This window comes from Salminus brasiliensis, chromosome 24 (assembly GCF_030463535.1).
Source record: "Salminus brasiliensis chromosome 24, fSalBra1.hap2, whole genome shotgun sequence".
In the NCBI taxonomy this organism is placed as follows: Eukaryota; Metazoa; Chordata; class Actinopteri; order Characiformes; family Bryconidae; genus Salminus; species Salminus brasiliensis.
Genome location: NC_132901.1, coordinates 6,312,788 through 6,331,026, shown reverse-complemented (window position 1 = coordinate 6,331,026; position 18,239 = coordinate 6,312,788). Strand labels below are relative to the sequence as shown.

Genomic DNA, 18,239 nt, shown 5'->3' with positions numbered 1-18,239 from the left:
TTGCCTTGGACACATCCCCAGACACTGAGTCTACTCTGAGAAACTATAACAGATTTTGACAACACCCCAAACACACCATTTTACAACTCGAGAACAATGTTGCAGAACTGACTGGAACATCTTGATAAAACTAACATAATAATGGGTTACGAATCACAAGGAATTTTCATCTTTGATTGAGTCTATCTGAATGTAGCTCTAGAAGATACTGGCAAGACTAAAATATGAGATGTAGTCTGGGGATAACAGGAGTCAAAAAAACATTTTACACAACCACTCTTTCTTAGCAAAAGGTTAGTGGCTAGTTGACAGTAGTATTGCACAAAAGTTGTCTTGTCTTGTAGTTATTAGTCAATGTCCTATATCAGTCCTAATATGCAGTCTAGATTCAAACGATTAAAGGGCAGTGCAAGATTTTTTACACAGGCTTGCTAAACAGATGTGCTTTGCTGTAGCCTTCCACACATAGAATGTTTTCCCACATCAATACACACATTTTTTGATGTTTGGTTCTGGTCAGGTTACCATTTGCAATTTTGTGTAAAGCTCCTTTTTCTTACAAATGTAAGAGTAGTAGAACAGAACAAAACAGTTCAATCACACGGTATTATACGAAGATTATAATGTACACAGACCAGGAAAGTTATCATTTAACTCAATTTAAAAAGTCAAGCCATTTGTGGTGGTTAAACTGTTAAAAGCCATAAAGATTTCCAGCACAAACAAAGCTGTTAAATTAAAACTACTCATGTTTTCTCACTTGACCACGAAATGATGACAGAGCCATGATTGGCTACATGGCCTTATGTTCCGTCATGTTCAAGCAGAAGTTTAACAAATTAATTATGGAGCTTTACTTGTGTATCATGCATAGGGAATGCCCATCATGCACTATGAAAACAATGACAAAATCTATCAAAATAAAGAGTGGAGACTAAAACAATGCCCACATGCACTTCAATGCACTTGCATTTCCAGCCACACCTCTTTTTTTTGTACAGAAAATGTCAGTTATTACACAGCTGAAAAACATTTTAACAGGGAAAACAAGTAAGGTAAACTAAGGCCTGTAGCAACGAAACTTCAAACTACAGCCATCGTAACTAAGATACTACATAATTACCATCAATAAGAATTTTTCCAAGAGAATAATAGAAAAAGAGCAATTATCTTGTAAGAGGGCTTGGCAAACCTGCCAAGCAGGCTCCTGCAGTTGATATTTATGTTGTGGTTTCAAATCATGGGCGTTCCTCAGCTGAAAAAGTTCCCACGTGCTCTGGCAGCATTGCGAATGACAACAAAAGGCCAACCCAGAATGCTCTACCTGAGACTGCTGCTTGGAGCATTGTGACAGGCATAGACTCAAATAAATCTAATGTTTCCTCAGGCTCTCCCCATCACTAGAATGAACCAAATAAAAAAAGGTCACTGAGAGTGGAGAAGGTTTTAATATCAAATTCATGCACTCCCAAGATGGGTTTGTCCCTGAATTGCTGGAGGGCAGAAAAGCAACACCGGAGAAAAGACAAGAGATCATGTGTTAAACACCACCAGTGACTTTGGTAAGGAGAGAAAGAAAAGAAAAGAGTGTGTGCACTATATCACTGGTCTTATCTCATCTGTTCTTAATCATTTGAGCCTGTGACCAGAACCGTGGCTTTTAAGAGTTATGGGAAAATAAAACTCCTCAGTCACAACATTTGTCTTTCTTTTGAGCAGGCCAGGGCCAGGGGCATTTTCCCCTCTCTCTTTCTATGTCTCTCTCTCTCTCACTCACTCTCTTTTTATAACCTTTGTGGATGCTTTTCCTTAAACTCATGCAAATGGGTATCAATCTGCTGTTTGTTGTACCCTTGTTTGGGTCAAATAAGACAGGCAATAACTTATTTTCAAAGCTCATAATGTTCATATGTTTCTGAAAACCTTGTGGATCAGACTTGCTGAACTGCTCTATGCCTCTCCCTCCCCAGCCTTATTCTGTACTCCAATAAAGTTTAGAAGTATTTGTGCTCTCTCTCCGGCTTCCCCGGTGATTTAAGCAAGCCAATTCCCAGGACAGGCTGACTAGGATGTCTGGCTGCGGAGTTGGGAACCACAGAAAGGCACAACTTGAGACATCAGCTGTTGCTCGACCTTAAGGGGGGGAACCCTCATGCAACTGTGAGTTGCTCTTGGCCTGTGGCCCAGGCTTATACTAGGTGAAATGTTAGCATTCACTTCTTTAAGTTGTTGGTGCTCCTTAGGAGAGTATGACATATCAGGGAAAATTGTGTAAGGGAAATAGTCTCTGTACTGATGGAGCTAGTGAACGACCATGTGTTTTTTCCTATTTCAAAAACTGGTGCACAAACGTTAATGCATAGTAATGCACACAATAGCTTGAATGCTCAATCTGGCAACAAAGTAGAAACACCACAATAATTATTTAAACCTTAAGATAGCACTTTGATCCGGAAGGAAATTGCAATGTCACAGTACTGTACATATTGCACATGGGAACAGACATACATTGTTAGAATAAATACAATAAACGTTACAAAAGATCTACAGCTGCTCTTGGCATGAATATAATAGCAATATGCTGTTTAGATGAGTTTAAATCTTACATAAAAATTCTGCAGACACACTTGTGGCAGTATATGTATTGATAAACTGAGCTCACTCATTATTTTTTGTATGCTGTCATTTAATGAATGAGTATCCTTTATTAACTGAGTTTAGTTGTGATAGTGGTAGTTTTGAATTTTTGTTTGTAGCCTTAGAACTTAGCCATTTCAATGTCCTTGATCATAATATCCCTGGGCTGTATGACTGTGGATAAACTGCCATTTACTTAATTTGCATTTGTGTAGAGTTCCTTTAGGGCTGTTAGACAATGAACAGATGACACTCCTACTTTGATGACCCCTCCCTGCGCTCTTCCAAAACCTATAGACTGAACAACAAGTGTAATACAGGTCCTATAGCGTTATTTATATTTATATTTATTCATATTAATAAATAATGTAAGTACACGTTTTCCATACCTTACTTAGATATTCAATATTATTGTAGATTCACAATACCACCCAGTACTAAACTCTACTGGTCTGAGGCCTTTTATGTTCAATAATTCTTCAAAAGATGAATAAACAAGGCTATACACCTCACACCTCCAGGCTAATAAAATGAACAGCTGGCTTGTAACTTAGTGCGCTTTTGAGGAAGCTTAATATTTATTAGTAACCATTCACATATTGAGAACACATAACACTAACTTAGTGCACTTTTGAGGAAGCTTAATATTTATTAGTAACCATTCACATATTGAAAACACATAACACTACCTTGTAACACTGTCAAACGCTGTTTACTACAGCCATGATATCATCATTTATCACTGCACCAAAAGTCTAATCACCTTAATTTGTTCCAAAACCTTCCCTGACTGTGATTAGTTCACACAGATCTTATATGATTGTCTGCATTGTTTTCATGAAGAATGCAAAAATGTCAGAAAGACATGCACATTGTTCTTTTTGTAGCTGAGAAAATGAGGGTAAAAGGACTCACCAAAGTGGTACTTTCATTCATGGACCAGAAAGTCCAAAACAACCTTAGCACTCCATTAAAAAATTAAGTGTGATACCCTTTATTAGGTGTGATACCCAGTTAAAGCGATACCCTTTACCACAGTTAATGGGCTAAAAAAAATAATGCGTTGTTCACTTCCGTCAGTTCTGTCTTGGCAGTGTAATTCAGGATGGGATATTAGTGTGGTCCACCACAATGTCATTATTGTGACAAGCCCATGCAGTTTGCTAAGCAAAAGCACAACATGGCTGTTTGTGTGTGGAGCCACCAGGGTTTGGGAAAAAAAAAAAAAAAAAAAGAGAGAGAAAGACAAAATGTTCACAAAGGAGATGTGGGAGATGAACTGTCCGACCTAGAAATGGATTGCTCCATCATAATCCACCACAAGACACCACCACAACATGTCGCCCCACAGGCTATCAGACACAGTGCCAAAGCTGAAATACATGCCTCCATACATCTGTGTACACACATACATGCACACCCAAGCTCTCACCACTTCCTGGAAAAACAATGGAAGAAAGAGGAAAAAAGACAACAAACCGAAAGAATGTAAAAAAGAATCTGAAGTAAAACATACAAGGAAAGCACAATAATGTGGCAGGCATTGTGTCCATTTACTCTGTGTTTCCAAAACTATAAAATTAAACCATAATCCTGAGAATAAATAATATATGGGAAGAATGACACAAATATATAGGTTCTGTTTTTAAATTCGGAAGCATATGTAAGCTTTTGAAGATTTATTAATAAGTATATTTTGTTCGCATTGTGTCCCGCTTTAACTTGGCCAGGTGAGGTTGTGGTGGGAGTGTGTGTGGCCAGAGTTGGGTTTTCCTGGAAGCACATCACACTATGCTGCATGACTGTAGCTCAGGCCAAGCCGGCAGTGTCTCTTATCATTCTATTCAATGTCCACCTGAAACAATATTTGCACTTGACTGTTCGATTTAACATCTGGGTGACCCTTTCTACATGGTTACAAAACATGGCATGGCCATGGAACAGGACAATGGAACACATCACAAGGATGTCCATGAAGAGGAGAAAATGAGCTGTAGCTAGTTTGATTAACCTTCTACATTAATATTAAGAATTATAAATGAATTTCTTTGCAAATGATTACGATTTGTTCATATTATTCTAAGTACAAGATGTAGGTTACTACAGGCCTTTGGTTTATCTCATCTGATTGAGGCAGTAAATACATCATAACAATTGCACACATGTATTAGTCATCTGCTCATAAATAGCAAAACACCATACATTGTTTGAGACAACGTATTTGTTTGCACCCACCATCTAGAATCTAAGTTTTTATGAAAGCTTGTAGTCGCATTGCACTGCCATATTGATATAATAATATATAACACTGCCTTCAATTTCGGCCAAAATAAAAAGCCTCCATTAGTAACATTACAGCTTAAAATATGCCTTATGATAATTTGGTACTAAGCCATAGTTTTTGTGTCTTTTTGGCAAGAGGAACGGGGAGCTACAAGACTACTGGCAGTGTGTCAAAATATCTTGTTTTCAAGAACTGAAGAAAGAATACTCAACAATACAGCCTCATTCGCTCCTTTTCAACAACTCCTTCTGTAAAACAATCCACGTTTAATAATGTAAACATCTTAACTCGATAATTAACTGCTCACACCTACACAAACATTAACATGGCTTCAGTCAGCAGTGACATCAGAAGTGTGATTATGAAACAAGGTCTTGAACATTTAATCTCCTCTAATCTGTTCGACTGTCTGCATCTTCACGCTGTAGAAAAACTTCATATGCGTAAGCAGTGCATGACACTATCTACTCGATATGCTCCCTCTAAAAAAATGCAATGAAAGCTTACAATAGACCACTGTGGAAACTTTTATTTTGCCAGCACGAATACATGATTTTATATGTTTTATGAAATAACTGATGTAGCATCATGAAGTAAAAGCAAAAATAAAAACAATATAGACTGTAAAAACTGGTACGGCCCTTTAACCAAAAAAAAAACCTTCCTGTGGTAACTAGCAATTGAACTGGGTTTCTCTCATACAGGTATCTAACTATCTAATCTACATAAACAGGGCAATGCTCACGAGAATTGCACAGCCACAATCATATGCTTCTTACACAATGCTTCTTACACTTGCCGGTTCTAATAATTATTGAATAATAATTCCCTTCTCATTCATCAGTGAATAATAATATATTCCACCGTTATATTGTGCACCTTAGAAGTGATGCACGCATAGCAGGACCAGCATAGTGACTTGGTTTGATTCCTAGAGATTAATGGTGTGGTGGAAGGTTCCTGAGACTTATGTGCTGTTCCACTCTGTGCTGGGGGCTGTGAATTAAAGCCAGGCATTCCAGCTTCTCATTAAAGCCAGACCTCTGCTCTAACTCTCTCCCACCAAGTCCTCTCACTTATGTGTTTATGAGCCTGTGTGCATTAAAAATAAGCCAGCTCCTCTTAGCAAGAAAGACTTAGAAACTAAACAATTTAAGTACAAACAAAGTACAAATCAGGGCCCAGACAATACATGATATAGCTGATAAAGGTGGTCCATTTTGAGGCCTTAGCAAAAAATAACTGTTCATATAGGTACTGTTACAATGATGTTCATTTATTTGCTCACTTCTGTAAAGGAACTGTAGCTTTCAAAATCATGTTGATGCTCCACTAAATTAAAAAGAATAGCTTTCTATTGTCCCCACGTCGGGGTCAGTACATCAGTTTCTGCTCTTTTTTTAAACTTTGGTGAAGCGGGCAGGACAAAACTTGTGAGAACTGCATAACGCTGTGTAACCAGACAAAACAAACTAAACCATAGCACAAAATAACAAAAAGATTTAAAAATGTTTTGTCATTGCAAACCAACATTAGGGATGATTGCACAAAAACCACTGAATTTTTCTGCATAATTCAGTGAGAGAGATAGCAGGGCAATAGAACAAATATTAAAACCAACTTTTAGCCCCTGATGACCATTTTGATTTTTTTTTAATTCTTTTTGTACTTTCACCACTGTGTTCATGCACTTCAAGCATACGAACATGGGTGGAATCACATGACACCAAATCCAGTCTGCAACATAGAGCAGAAAAACAGAGTGCCAGATAAGCAACTAAAGCACCTTTTCATTCATTCATTAATTGTAATTGAGATGAAAACGTGATTTTGACTTAAGGTCAAATTGCCCAGCACTAACTAGTTTGTGGTTTGGTTAAAAGTGGTTTGGTGTAAAATCTTAATTGCTAAAACTATGTTACTTTTAAAACTGACAATCATATCACAACTAACAAACAAATCAGTCTATAAAGCACAGTTAAACTCTAATTCTTTCATTTCTAACAGTATTAGGTCTAGTATTCAATTTGCTGATATTGATGACAAAATAAATGGCTCTTTTTAAACGTATACATTTGGAGTTAATAAATCATAAAACTCTGGGTCAAAGGGGTTTTCTGGTGCAACAGTGGATGCAGGTGGGAAAGGCACAACTAACCCAGAGCACATGATCTGCCTTTCGATACGCTCCTTAAGAGCCCAAAGAAAACACTGAGAGAGAGAAAAAACAGACTGCTCCTCATAAATGATTCTCTAATTCCTGAAGTTAGTGCTTTGGTCAGGAGGCATAGTTAGCCTGAGTTCACAGAGACTGTGAATGTGTGTGTGTGTGTGTGTGTGTGTGAGAGAGAGACTGGCTGACCAGACTGCAACGGGGAAGCGGTCACATGAATGCCACTGGGTTCAGGCTTTAATTTCCCAAAGCCTTAATTGCATACAGAAGAGTGTGGCGGGACAGAAGAACGTCACAAAACCTGGAACATGGAGGTCTGTGTGTGCGCTTGGGTATTCATACATGCGGTGTGTGGTTTAGTTCAATTGGAGAAACACTGCTTTTATACACCTTCCACCAGTGAGAGAAATCTACACTGGCATTATTACTGTATAATAGAGGCTGGTTTTCTCACAGTGATTATACAGGGCTCTAGCTACATAATATGAGGCAGGCTTGTGCTTCAATGAACTGAACTGATGTTTGGGGTGCCATCACTGCAGCCTTGCTCAAGGGCACAACAGTGGTGGCTTGTCGAGCCCGGGTATCAAACCTACAACCCTCTCATCAATAGCCTGGTGCTCCAACCGCTGGGCCATCACTGCCCACTGTCATATAAATGAAGCATCATTGCAACAAGAGTAAAGTTCATGTTTAACTTACTACATATGACAGTACTTTGCTACTATGAAAGACAAGTGAGATCATGAGTATTGCATCATTGCTTGGTATCAGCCAATACATTCAGATTTTGAAATTAGTGTCACGTAGGCCAAAGCAATAGGGATTGGATATTGGTGATGATTGACAGGCCTAGGATTGGGAGAGAAAACTTTCCTAATGTAAATTTTTTACTCAAACAATTGTGTTCATCACTCTCCATATTTTCTAGTGACTGTTACCAAAAGTCCTTCTATCAGTTACAATTAACCCAAACTCGTATTGCTTTTAGCTGTAAACTGAAAGGCAAATAAAAGCTTGTATTTTCATTTATATTTGCACCAGAGATGTGTAAATATATGTGTTCGTATAAAATAAAAATAAATGACTTATTTACAAAAAAAAGTATGTGGTCTATGCCCTGCTCTATCCTAAATAAAAAAAATGGCCCACTGTATTGGTTAGTGTTATATCTGTCTTTCAAACACAGCAGGGGAAACTACATTTTAGTATTTACCAATAAAACCACTTACTATATTTAGGTTTTAAAAATGACCACTTTTGCATTTACTTCCTTTATTTTTAACTAGGGTACCCAGACCCGGACAAACCCACAAGCCTCCCTGTAATTCTGCCTTACGCTACATGGTGGCTTACAAATTGTTACTGGTATTAAGGCATATGAACACGGCATAGAGGCAAAACTAAATGACGAAGAAAAAGTTCAAACAATGTCACAGGCAGCGTAAGACAGAGTAAAAATTTGCATAATATTTCTTTTCAGCAAGTTCTGTACTGTTCAGAGAGTCCTTTAGGAATTCAGCAGTTCCTACTTCTTGGTTTCTGTGTCATCTACTCTTATACTTGACTAACCTCCCTCCCATGCTCCAAGCCAGGAACACTTTAAACGGGTTCTTTGAAACTACAAAATAGAAGAATCATAGAAGAAGTAACTGCTGCTTACATGTGTTTCATCCTTGTCAGTCAGAAGCCACGCAGAATCACTTCACACACTATCCACCAAAAATAAACAGTGATAAAGAGAGAAAATAAAGATGGAGTGTTCCTTTACTGCAAAACAAACCACAATACACTAAAATCAATAAAATTTGTTTACCTTTAAAACATGGTCATTAGGCTTGTCAATATTGACCCCCCCCCCCCCCCCCAAAAAAAAAGGAATTTACTAATTATTTTGATAACTAATCCATTAAAGAAATATAAAATAAAAAAAAAGTCCCAATAATAATAATGGACTATAACAAGACTCATTAGCATTATTTACTAAACACAAAGACAACAACAAAAAAAAAAATGCAACTGCAAAAATGGCAACAAAGAATGCTCTAAAAGAGACAAGTGGGAGCACTTAAAACAAGCATTATCATCAAGTAAACTCTCCCCTAGATTACATCACTGATTGATTGCTAACTGAATAATAATGTTTCATCAAGACATTGTAGGAGCCCAAATTACACTCAGTCAGTCTTAGGATTGCGCTCCTCTGCTTTTATAGACTATGGCACTATGGCTATCCAGCAGCACACTTGCGCTGGGTGCGGGGCTGGGTCACAGGCATTAAGCCTTCTTCACAGGGCTTGCCAAGAGGAGTCAGGCTGGTACGCTGTGCTGTGCTCGCAAAGCCCTCTCCCACGGCTATTAGTGACCATTCATCTGGGGGAGCCTGGGAAAATGCCTCTGGACCCGCCATGCCATCAGGGCCAACAGCCTGGCAGGTGTTCTATCCCTTCCAGCACACCAGTGCTGGAAACTCTGGCACCTGCATAGAAAAATAGAGGGGCACTGATCCCCTCTCCATTATGTTTTAGACCTGTGATAAACTACAATACACATGATGAAGACCAAGACCTGACTGACACAAATTCTAAAAAATGTTGTTTTTGTAGGGACAACATGCAGTATAATTCTATATGGTTAAAGGTGAAAGAGAGTAGAAGGTAAAAGGGGAACGACAACAAGAGTATTGTTACCCATTCTTTTAAATCCCCTACAATTCCAACAATACAATGCACATCTAAACTTTACTCACTAACGGCTTACAGGGTTTTTATGCGGATAAAAACAAAGGACTTTGCAGTCGGTCAATATGGTCAGTCAGCTACTAGAGAAGAAAGACATTTAATAGGAAAGGAGTCAACAGTAACAAGCAAGAAAACAAATATCTGGCTATGTACTTTAAGGGTTTGTTCACAAAAACTGCAACCTTACTAAACACAGGATTATAGCTGGACATCTCTGTTTCTAATTCATGAAATTAATACAATTCAAATTAGACACATTGCTGACAGTCAAGCAAGCACAGCATCTTTAAAATAAGACTGGCATTTGTTCAGATAAGTTGATATAAAAATAAAATAACCAGCAAATTACTCAATTAGTAATCTAACTGAAAGCGACACCCATAAATATTTTGTGAAAAATGCAATTGGACAGTTTTTTTGTTTCTTATGAGGATTTAGAGATTCTTATGAGGGAGAAGTGCGACTGGTACTGTGCAGGTCCATAAGAGTTTCCTGATACTCGGTTCAGGGGGCTGGCACAGATAATTCTGAATAAAGTTGTGCTGCCAAAGGGGTAACTGAAACCTGCTCTGACTTACAATGCCAGTTCCAAACAGCCTACCAATCTCCCAGAACAATTACACTTTCAAACATAGAAATGAAAAGGAAAATATGATGCTTAAAAACTTTTTCCCCCCTTTTCAGATGGTGAAGCATGTGATCTTTCTCCTTCCTCTAAAAAACATCTTCTTGGTTGCTCAGCCAAAAGTCCGACTCGTGCTCGTACCAAAGCCAAGACATTTGGTGGGAAAAGTTCCCCCTTTCCCGCCCTCTCCAAAACATAAATAAATCAACTCACTATGAGCTAATGGTGAAGCATGAGGTAGCTGGCCGGGGGGAAGCTACAAGGGCTGACATTTGGAAAATGGCCTGTGCAGCTGACATCCAGTGAACTGCTGAGGAAATGTGTTGATCTGCTCCGACATGATTGCTAGATGTTATGACCATGTGTGTGTATGCACAACACAAATATATGCATGGCTGTCATTGTAAGAAGCAATCTTTCACTTAAAAAAAACTATATTATCTATACTGCCACAGCCCAACCAAGACTGCTATCACCGCAAGCAAAATCCCTTAATTTGTTGGTGTTTTACTGTTAATTGTGTATGCGTAAATGTGTAATGTTTGGTTCTCACTAGTGCAGAAATAAAAGCAGGCAGCCAGGTCGAATCATAATAACACATTTTCATGACATATAAACATGCAAGATATTAAACTCTGCAAACATTCATGTTCAGCCTCTGTATGAACCTGCAACCCTGACACCCTGTTTCACTGGAGGATAACCATGACATGGCACCCTGGCTAAACGCACTTGAAAATCCATCAACATGCACTCTTAAAGAGAAAGGACCTTGGAAACAATGCCACAGAACCACTCCTGTTCCCCCCACAGCTGCACAAACTGGTTGCATCCTGGGATTATCAGTAGGGATGTCACAAACAAAAACTAAATTTAGACACCATCTCCATGCAAACAACTTATTTACAAGGCATATAAGAAGAAAGTTTCTGCTCTTATAAAAACCGAAATGTAGTTTTGCTAAACATCACTGAAATTTTACATGGCCATTCACATGGGAATTTACCATAACAAGAAGCTCTACAAAGAACCAAATATTCATTGTGAAGTATAGTGGTGGATCTGTGAGGTTGAGGGTCTGTTCTTCCAAGCGGCCTAGGAATCTTGTAAAGAACATTACACTTTTATTTTTAGGAGGACCAGGGGGCACAAGTGAGGAGCACAAGTGAAGTACAATCTACAACAAGAATAATAATAATTTTTTTTTTTTATGTACTCCATCATGTAAACCATCTACTCTTTCACCTTTCTGTGGTGCTAACCAAACGAATTATTACTACTCCTTACATTTCATATGTACTGGAATCTGCATTGGCATCAGTTTTATACGGGATACACTGGATACCGGCATCAGAATTCCAACTTCTGTGTTTGGCTAGTTGTGTTACAATATTAGCAAAACACAGAAATAATAGGATAAATACATTTAATATACCTAATTCTTTTAAGAGTGCACAAAGACAGCAACAACATTTTTAAGGAACTGTCTTGGACATTGTCATTTTTTTTGACATGTCGTTTTTTGTTTTTTTTTAATATACTTGCCATGCCAAAAGATTGGTTGTATTTCGGCAAAATGTTTTGGCACAGACTTACTCTGTACCCACAACCCCCAGCCTATGTAATTCCACACTGCATGTTATCTGGCTCCTGGCACACACTACCCCCGTACAGAAAGCTTTCATTACACAATGCAGGCCTCACCTTTCTTATCTACTGCCACAGGCATAAACCATCTACTCTCTCACCAGCACCTGAATATCACATATCACTCTCAACTCTCCCACATTACTAAGTGTCTCTGGATTGCAGCCCCAGGCTGTAAGTTTTTGATCTTTGAGACTGTGACCCCTGTGTTTATTACCTTAACATCCTGATGATGACAATACATGATATGCTTCATGATATTTAGTTTTCAAGAGGTTTGCAAACAAGTTTAAACATAACATGCACAAGCAAGCAGTAGTGACATTTTAAAATCGCTATAAAAAAATTAAATAAAAAATATAAACATACAAAAATATACAATATAAATATATATGAAAAGATGCAGTGGTTGTTTATGGGCTCTCAATAGTCATAAATTTACAGAATATTGACAATCTCAGCTACACAGAAAAGTGCACTGCCATAAAACTGTGTAATGCTGCATAGGCATATCGGTCATATTTGTTTAAAAACCTATAATATTACTCTACTGTGTCAGCCCACATGCTTCTTTCACTTTCTGTGACGGTTTTAGATCTGTCAGCTTGTCCAGAAATGACTTTGTGTATTTTACCTTTCTTTACACATGACCATCATTCAGAATGTCTTTGCTTCAACACTTGATACCAACCAAGTTTACATCTGGCCCAAGGGGTGAGATAAATATATTGACAGAGACACACACACCAAAACTGCATTAGCAGTGACCTGATAAAATGCTAGCAGTGATTTTCAAAGAGAAACCACAGTGAGAGTGAGGTGTGTGCAGTGAAGCTAATATTTCATTTGATGAACTACCCAATAACAGCCTATGAGGGTTACAGACTTTCTCTTCACTAACAAGTGTTTCTGTATATTTATTATAAAGAAACAGGCCCAAAACATTAAAAAGAGAAAGAGTGGAAAAAAGAGGGCACAGTGGGGCACCGTTGTTGTGATGTGCCGTGAGAAAGGCCTGGCAATGTCTATACAAGAGAAATTTTATGAGCCTGACTGCCCTGTAATCTCCTCCTCTCAGTGGGGCAAGGCTATGTAGTGAGTCAGCTTTTTACAACCTTTAAGTGATACCTTCATCAGTAGGGTGTGGGGGAGGGTCAGGTCTGCAAACCCTTCCTCAAACCCAGACCTCATCAAGTCTGTGTGGGAGGTGAATAGACTGTTTCCAGGAGAGGGACTAAGTCTAGCCCAAGACTATTTTCACTACGAAAGGTGAATCTCCAATCACCGTATTATCTCTGTATTATCATCAATGCAATATTGTTTTGCAGTTTAAATATATAATTTCAACTGACATTCAGGAAAATGAAAATTCAAAAGCAAAAACTAAACACAATATAACTCCCAAGTAAATCAAACTTCTGTGAAATCAAACTGTCCACTTAGAAAACAACACTGATTGACAATCAATTTCACATGCTGTTGTGCAAATGGAATAGACAACAGGTGGAAATTATTAGCAATTAGCAAGACACACTCAATAAATGAGTTGTCAGGTGAGGAGTGTTCCCTTTATTTTTTTGAACAGTGTATATATATATATATATATATATATATATATATATATATATATATATATATATATATATATATATATATACAGTCATGCCCGAAAGTATTCATACCCCTGGCAAAGTTTGACTTAAATTTACTTTTATTTAACCAGAAGTTATATTTTTGCCTTGAAACGACACAGGCATCTCCCAGGAGATAACACGATGATGTACAAGAGGCATCATTGTGGGAAAAAGTATTTCTCAGCTTTTATACACATTTGAACAAAAAGTGGCATGTCCAAAATTATTCATACCCTTTGAAAACTGTCACAGTATATGGGAAAATCCAAAGTTCTATACCATTCCAAATAGTCCAAGCTGTTTTAAAGCATCCTAATTACCCTGATTCATTGGGAACAGCTGTTTTAATCAACTCAACAGGAGAAAAACAGCAGCTCTCTGCAGTTGGTTTGTGGACAGTCATGGCTAAGACAAAGGAGCTCACTAAGGACCTGCGGCTGTGCATTGTGGCCGCTCACAAGTCAGGAAAGGGCTATAAAGCCATATCAAAATGTTTTCAAGTTCCAGTGGCTACAGTGCAAAGTATTATTAAAAAATACAAGAAGTTCCGCACTGTGGAAAATCTCAGAAGATGTGGTCGGAAGCCAAAAGTGACACCTGTGCTGGCCAGGAGAATAGTGAGAGAGGTGAAGAAAAATCCAAGGATCACCACCAAGGCCATCCTGGTGAATCTGGACTCTGCTGGTGGCGACATCTCAAGACAGTTCAACGGACACTGCACACTGCTGGGTTCCACGGACGCAGGCCAAGGAGGGCACCACTTCTCCAGAAAAGGCACACAAAAGCCCGCTTGACCTTTGCAAATGCTCATCTGGACAAAGAAGAAGACTTCTGGTGTTCTGTTTTATGGTCAGATGAAACAAAAATTGAATTGTTTGGCCACAATGATGTGTGCACCATTTGGCGTGAAAAAGGAGAAGCCTTCAACCCTAAGAACACCATCCCCACTGTCAAACATGGTGGTGGGAACCTAATGTTTTGGGGGTGTTTTTCAGCCAATGGACCAGGGAACTTGATCGCAGTAAATGGCACCATGAAAAAAGAGCAATACATCAAGATTCTCAACAACAACATCAGGCAGTCTGCAGAGAAACTTGGCCTTGGGAACCGGTGGACATTTCAGCACGACAACGACCCAAAACACACAGCCAAAGTGGTGAAGAAATGGTTAGCAGACAAAAACATTAATGTTTTGCAGTGGCCCAGCCAGAGTCCTGACTTGAATCCAATTGAGAATCTGTGGAGGGAGCTAAAGATCAGGGTGATGGCAAGGAGACCCTCGAACCTCAAAGAGTTGGAGCTCATCACTAAAGATGAATGGGCAAAAATACCAGTGGAGACATGCAAAAAGCTGGTCAGCAATTACAGGAAGCAATTTACAGGAATACTCTTGTACATCATCGTGTTATCTCCTGGGAGATGCCTGTGTCATTTCCAGGCAAAAATATAATTTCTGGTTAAATAAAAGTAAATTTAAGTCAAACTTTGACAGGGGTATGAATACTTTCGGGCATGACTGTATATATTAGCAGATCTATGAAATATTTCCTTTACTTCGCCAACTTCCAAATCTGAGCAGATCTTACGACTCGTTTGCGAGTTAAGGATTGCTACAGCAAAGTAGCAGCAACAGTCAGAAAGCTAACAAAATAACATCCAAAGTGTAGCTCTTTACAGAATATGTGAGATTCTGATTCCCACTTTTTTCAGGTTTTAAATGTGATTGATCGCCCCAAAAACACTGTACGTGTCCATCTATATTTGTAACCCTACGGAAATAAATGTTACGCTTTCCTGTGGTGCTAACCAAGAGGAATTATTACTACTCTTTACATTCCATACATGTGTATGTACTGGAATCTGCATTGGCATCAGTTTTATACAGGATACACTGGATACCGGCATCAGAATTCCAACTTCTGTGTTTGACTAGTTGTGTCACAATATTAGCAAAACACAGAAATAATAGGTTAAATACATTTAATCTACCTAATTCTTTTTTGAGTGCACAAAGACAGCAACAACATTTTTAATAATGAGAAAACGATTGAGGGTTCTACTTCAATTCTTCTGTATACAAATGAGGCTTACTCCCAGAACTTTCAACATTAAGATAACAAGAGAATTGTTGCTATTTGCACAGACCTGAAATCACAGTATACACGCTGCCTTTGAGCAGGAGCACAGGCCAAGTCAAATAGTCCACTACATTGCTATCACAGCAGCTGGAAAAGCTAGGACACACCTAGGGTGTGGAAGGGAGCTGCCGAGTCTTGACTAGTTCTGTTTTTCTTCCTCCACCCCTGGTGGCATTCAGCAAGCAGGTATCACAGACATTCCCCCACAATGTTTTGCAAGCACACCCTTCCCAGACTTCACATACACAGGCCTATCTGTGTGTGTTTAGAGCATAAGGTGAGTTTGACTGGGAGAAAGGCCTGTCTGACTTATCTTCACCATGTTTATTAATCACAAGTAAGACAAGAGGAAGTTTGAAAGAGGTCTGACACAGGTGGAAAACTAATGGAGTTGCAGAAAGCAGAGATGCCATATCGATGTAGAGAAGTTTGGACTAGTTTTTTTTTTATATGTAATTAAATAAACTTTGATATGATGGGAAAGAGTTGGCATCAGTCAACAAGGACTTCACAGCCTGCCATTTACAGTGAGATTCCCACACAAACACACAAACTTCTCTGGCCACGTTCACACCTGGCATTAACATGCATCCTGGGTGATCGAATTATAAGTGGCTAGCACAAAGTACGGGTGTGAACTGGATATAATGCGTCTTGAGAAACATTGTAATTTAATCACTCAAACCACATTCAGAGGTGGTCAGAGCAGAAACAATGTGAGAAATACGATCACAAGTGTTTACAGGAGACGCATTTAAAATGCCACAAGTGTCAAAAATTACAAATTCCTGTGCATGCGTTTAGGCCGTTTTTTGGATGCTGGCTTTAGCATCCACCTGATTTAAAAAGACCCACCACTTCTTGTGCCTTGTGCCTGATTAGAAAGAGAGGTCTCAACCAGCAGCTCTGAGAAACAGAATGCAGAGATGCAGTGTTCGGACACAGCCATGCCAAAACTACTTGCATATCAAAATAAAAACACTCTACATTCTGCAGTTGTTTTGTGCACAATGATTTCTTCATATATTGGGTCTTTTTCTGGGATCAAGCAGACCATTTGGTAGTCAAAGCTTTCATTTTATACATGTACTCTTGAATAAGCGACAAGCCTAAATAAAGTCTTAGCCATGCAAAATAAAATAATTTGTTAAAATACTGTGTCTAAAATAATCTGTCTGTGTCTAATTTTTGCAAGTCTTTCCACATACACTGCTTCATCCTATTGTTCCATAACTCCTCTGAATGGGTCTTTTGACTTACTGTAACCTGCTCTAAATGGGACATCGCTAAAATGCCTGGACAATGTACTTAAGCACTTTGAGCAATTAAGCCACTGAAAGATACTTGTTCCAAAGTCAGTCCAAGCTCAAAAACCATGATCTACCTCAAAAACAAAAAAAGGTAGGCAATATGTTCCCTGTCTCAAATGAAATCAATACTGGTATGTAACTCTGCGTGACAAAGGAAATTACAGATTCTTTGGACTATGTTTGATTACTCATTTTGACTAATAAATCTCCATTTCAACTTAAATTTAGCTTCAGTGAAGGGATGTACATCTTTGGTCTGTAGATCGTGGGAACCACCGAATAATAGCTTAAAGCTGCACTAGAATAGTTGTATTTACATTGGCATAACTAAATAATGAGAGATCAGTACATGGAAGTGACCTATTGTGAACCTAAAACACGGTTGACTCATTAGTAAAACAAAACTTTCAAACAAGCCCCCCAACATTTACATACATCTAGCCCACTGATGAAACCCTAATGGTCGCTAAGATTACGCTAAATTACCACCATTGCACAGCAGTACAACATAATTCAACCACCGCAATTAACTCATTCATGTCACACTAGGGCTACAACTAACAATTATTTTAATAATCAATTAATCTGTCGATTATTTTTTCGATTAATCAGACTAAAAATACATTTCCATGTCAAAAAACAGTGTGTGCCGTGCTATGCCGGTTCGCATAGTGTGAGTGCTGTTACTTTCCTCACTTCAAAACGGAACAAACTCGGGTTATTGTAGTGACCGAACCTTCTTTTCTGCGTCGGTCATGTTTAATTTTTTGGAATGTATTTACTTCTTGATGTTAAATTTATTTTGAAGGTTTACGCCTCCGCTCCGGCTCACTTTGTTCAACTTGCTCTTATTTATTTATTTTTCCCAGCATAGACGAAGCGCAGCAGATGACGTAAGGTGCACGTATTTAAGGTGCATGTATTTGTCATTGTGCAGTGTACACTGCACAGCGAAATGTGTCCTCCGCATTTAACCCATCTGTGGTAGTGAACACACACTCACACACACTGTAGTGAACTAGGGCCAGTGAGTACACACACACCCAGAGC

The 18,239-nt window shown here is 38.6% G+C and overlaps 1 protein-coding gene across 1 annotated transcript in view; it reads right to left on the bottom strand.

The window, feature by feature from the left end:
• Window positions 1-18,239, bottom strand: part of slx4ip (SLX4 interacting protein) — a 43,258-nt gene that overhangs the window by 13,038 nt on the left and 11,981 nt on the right. The window lies entirely within an intron of this gene.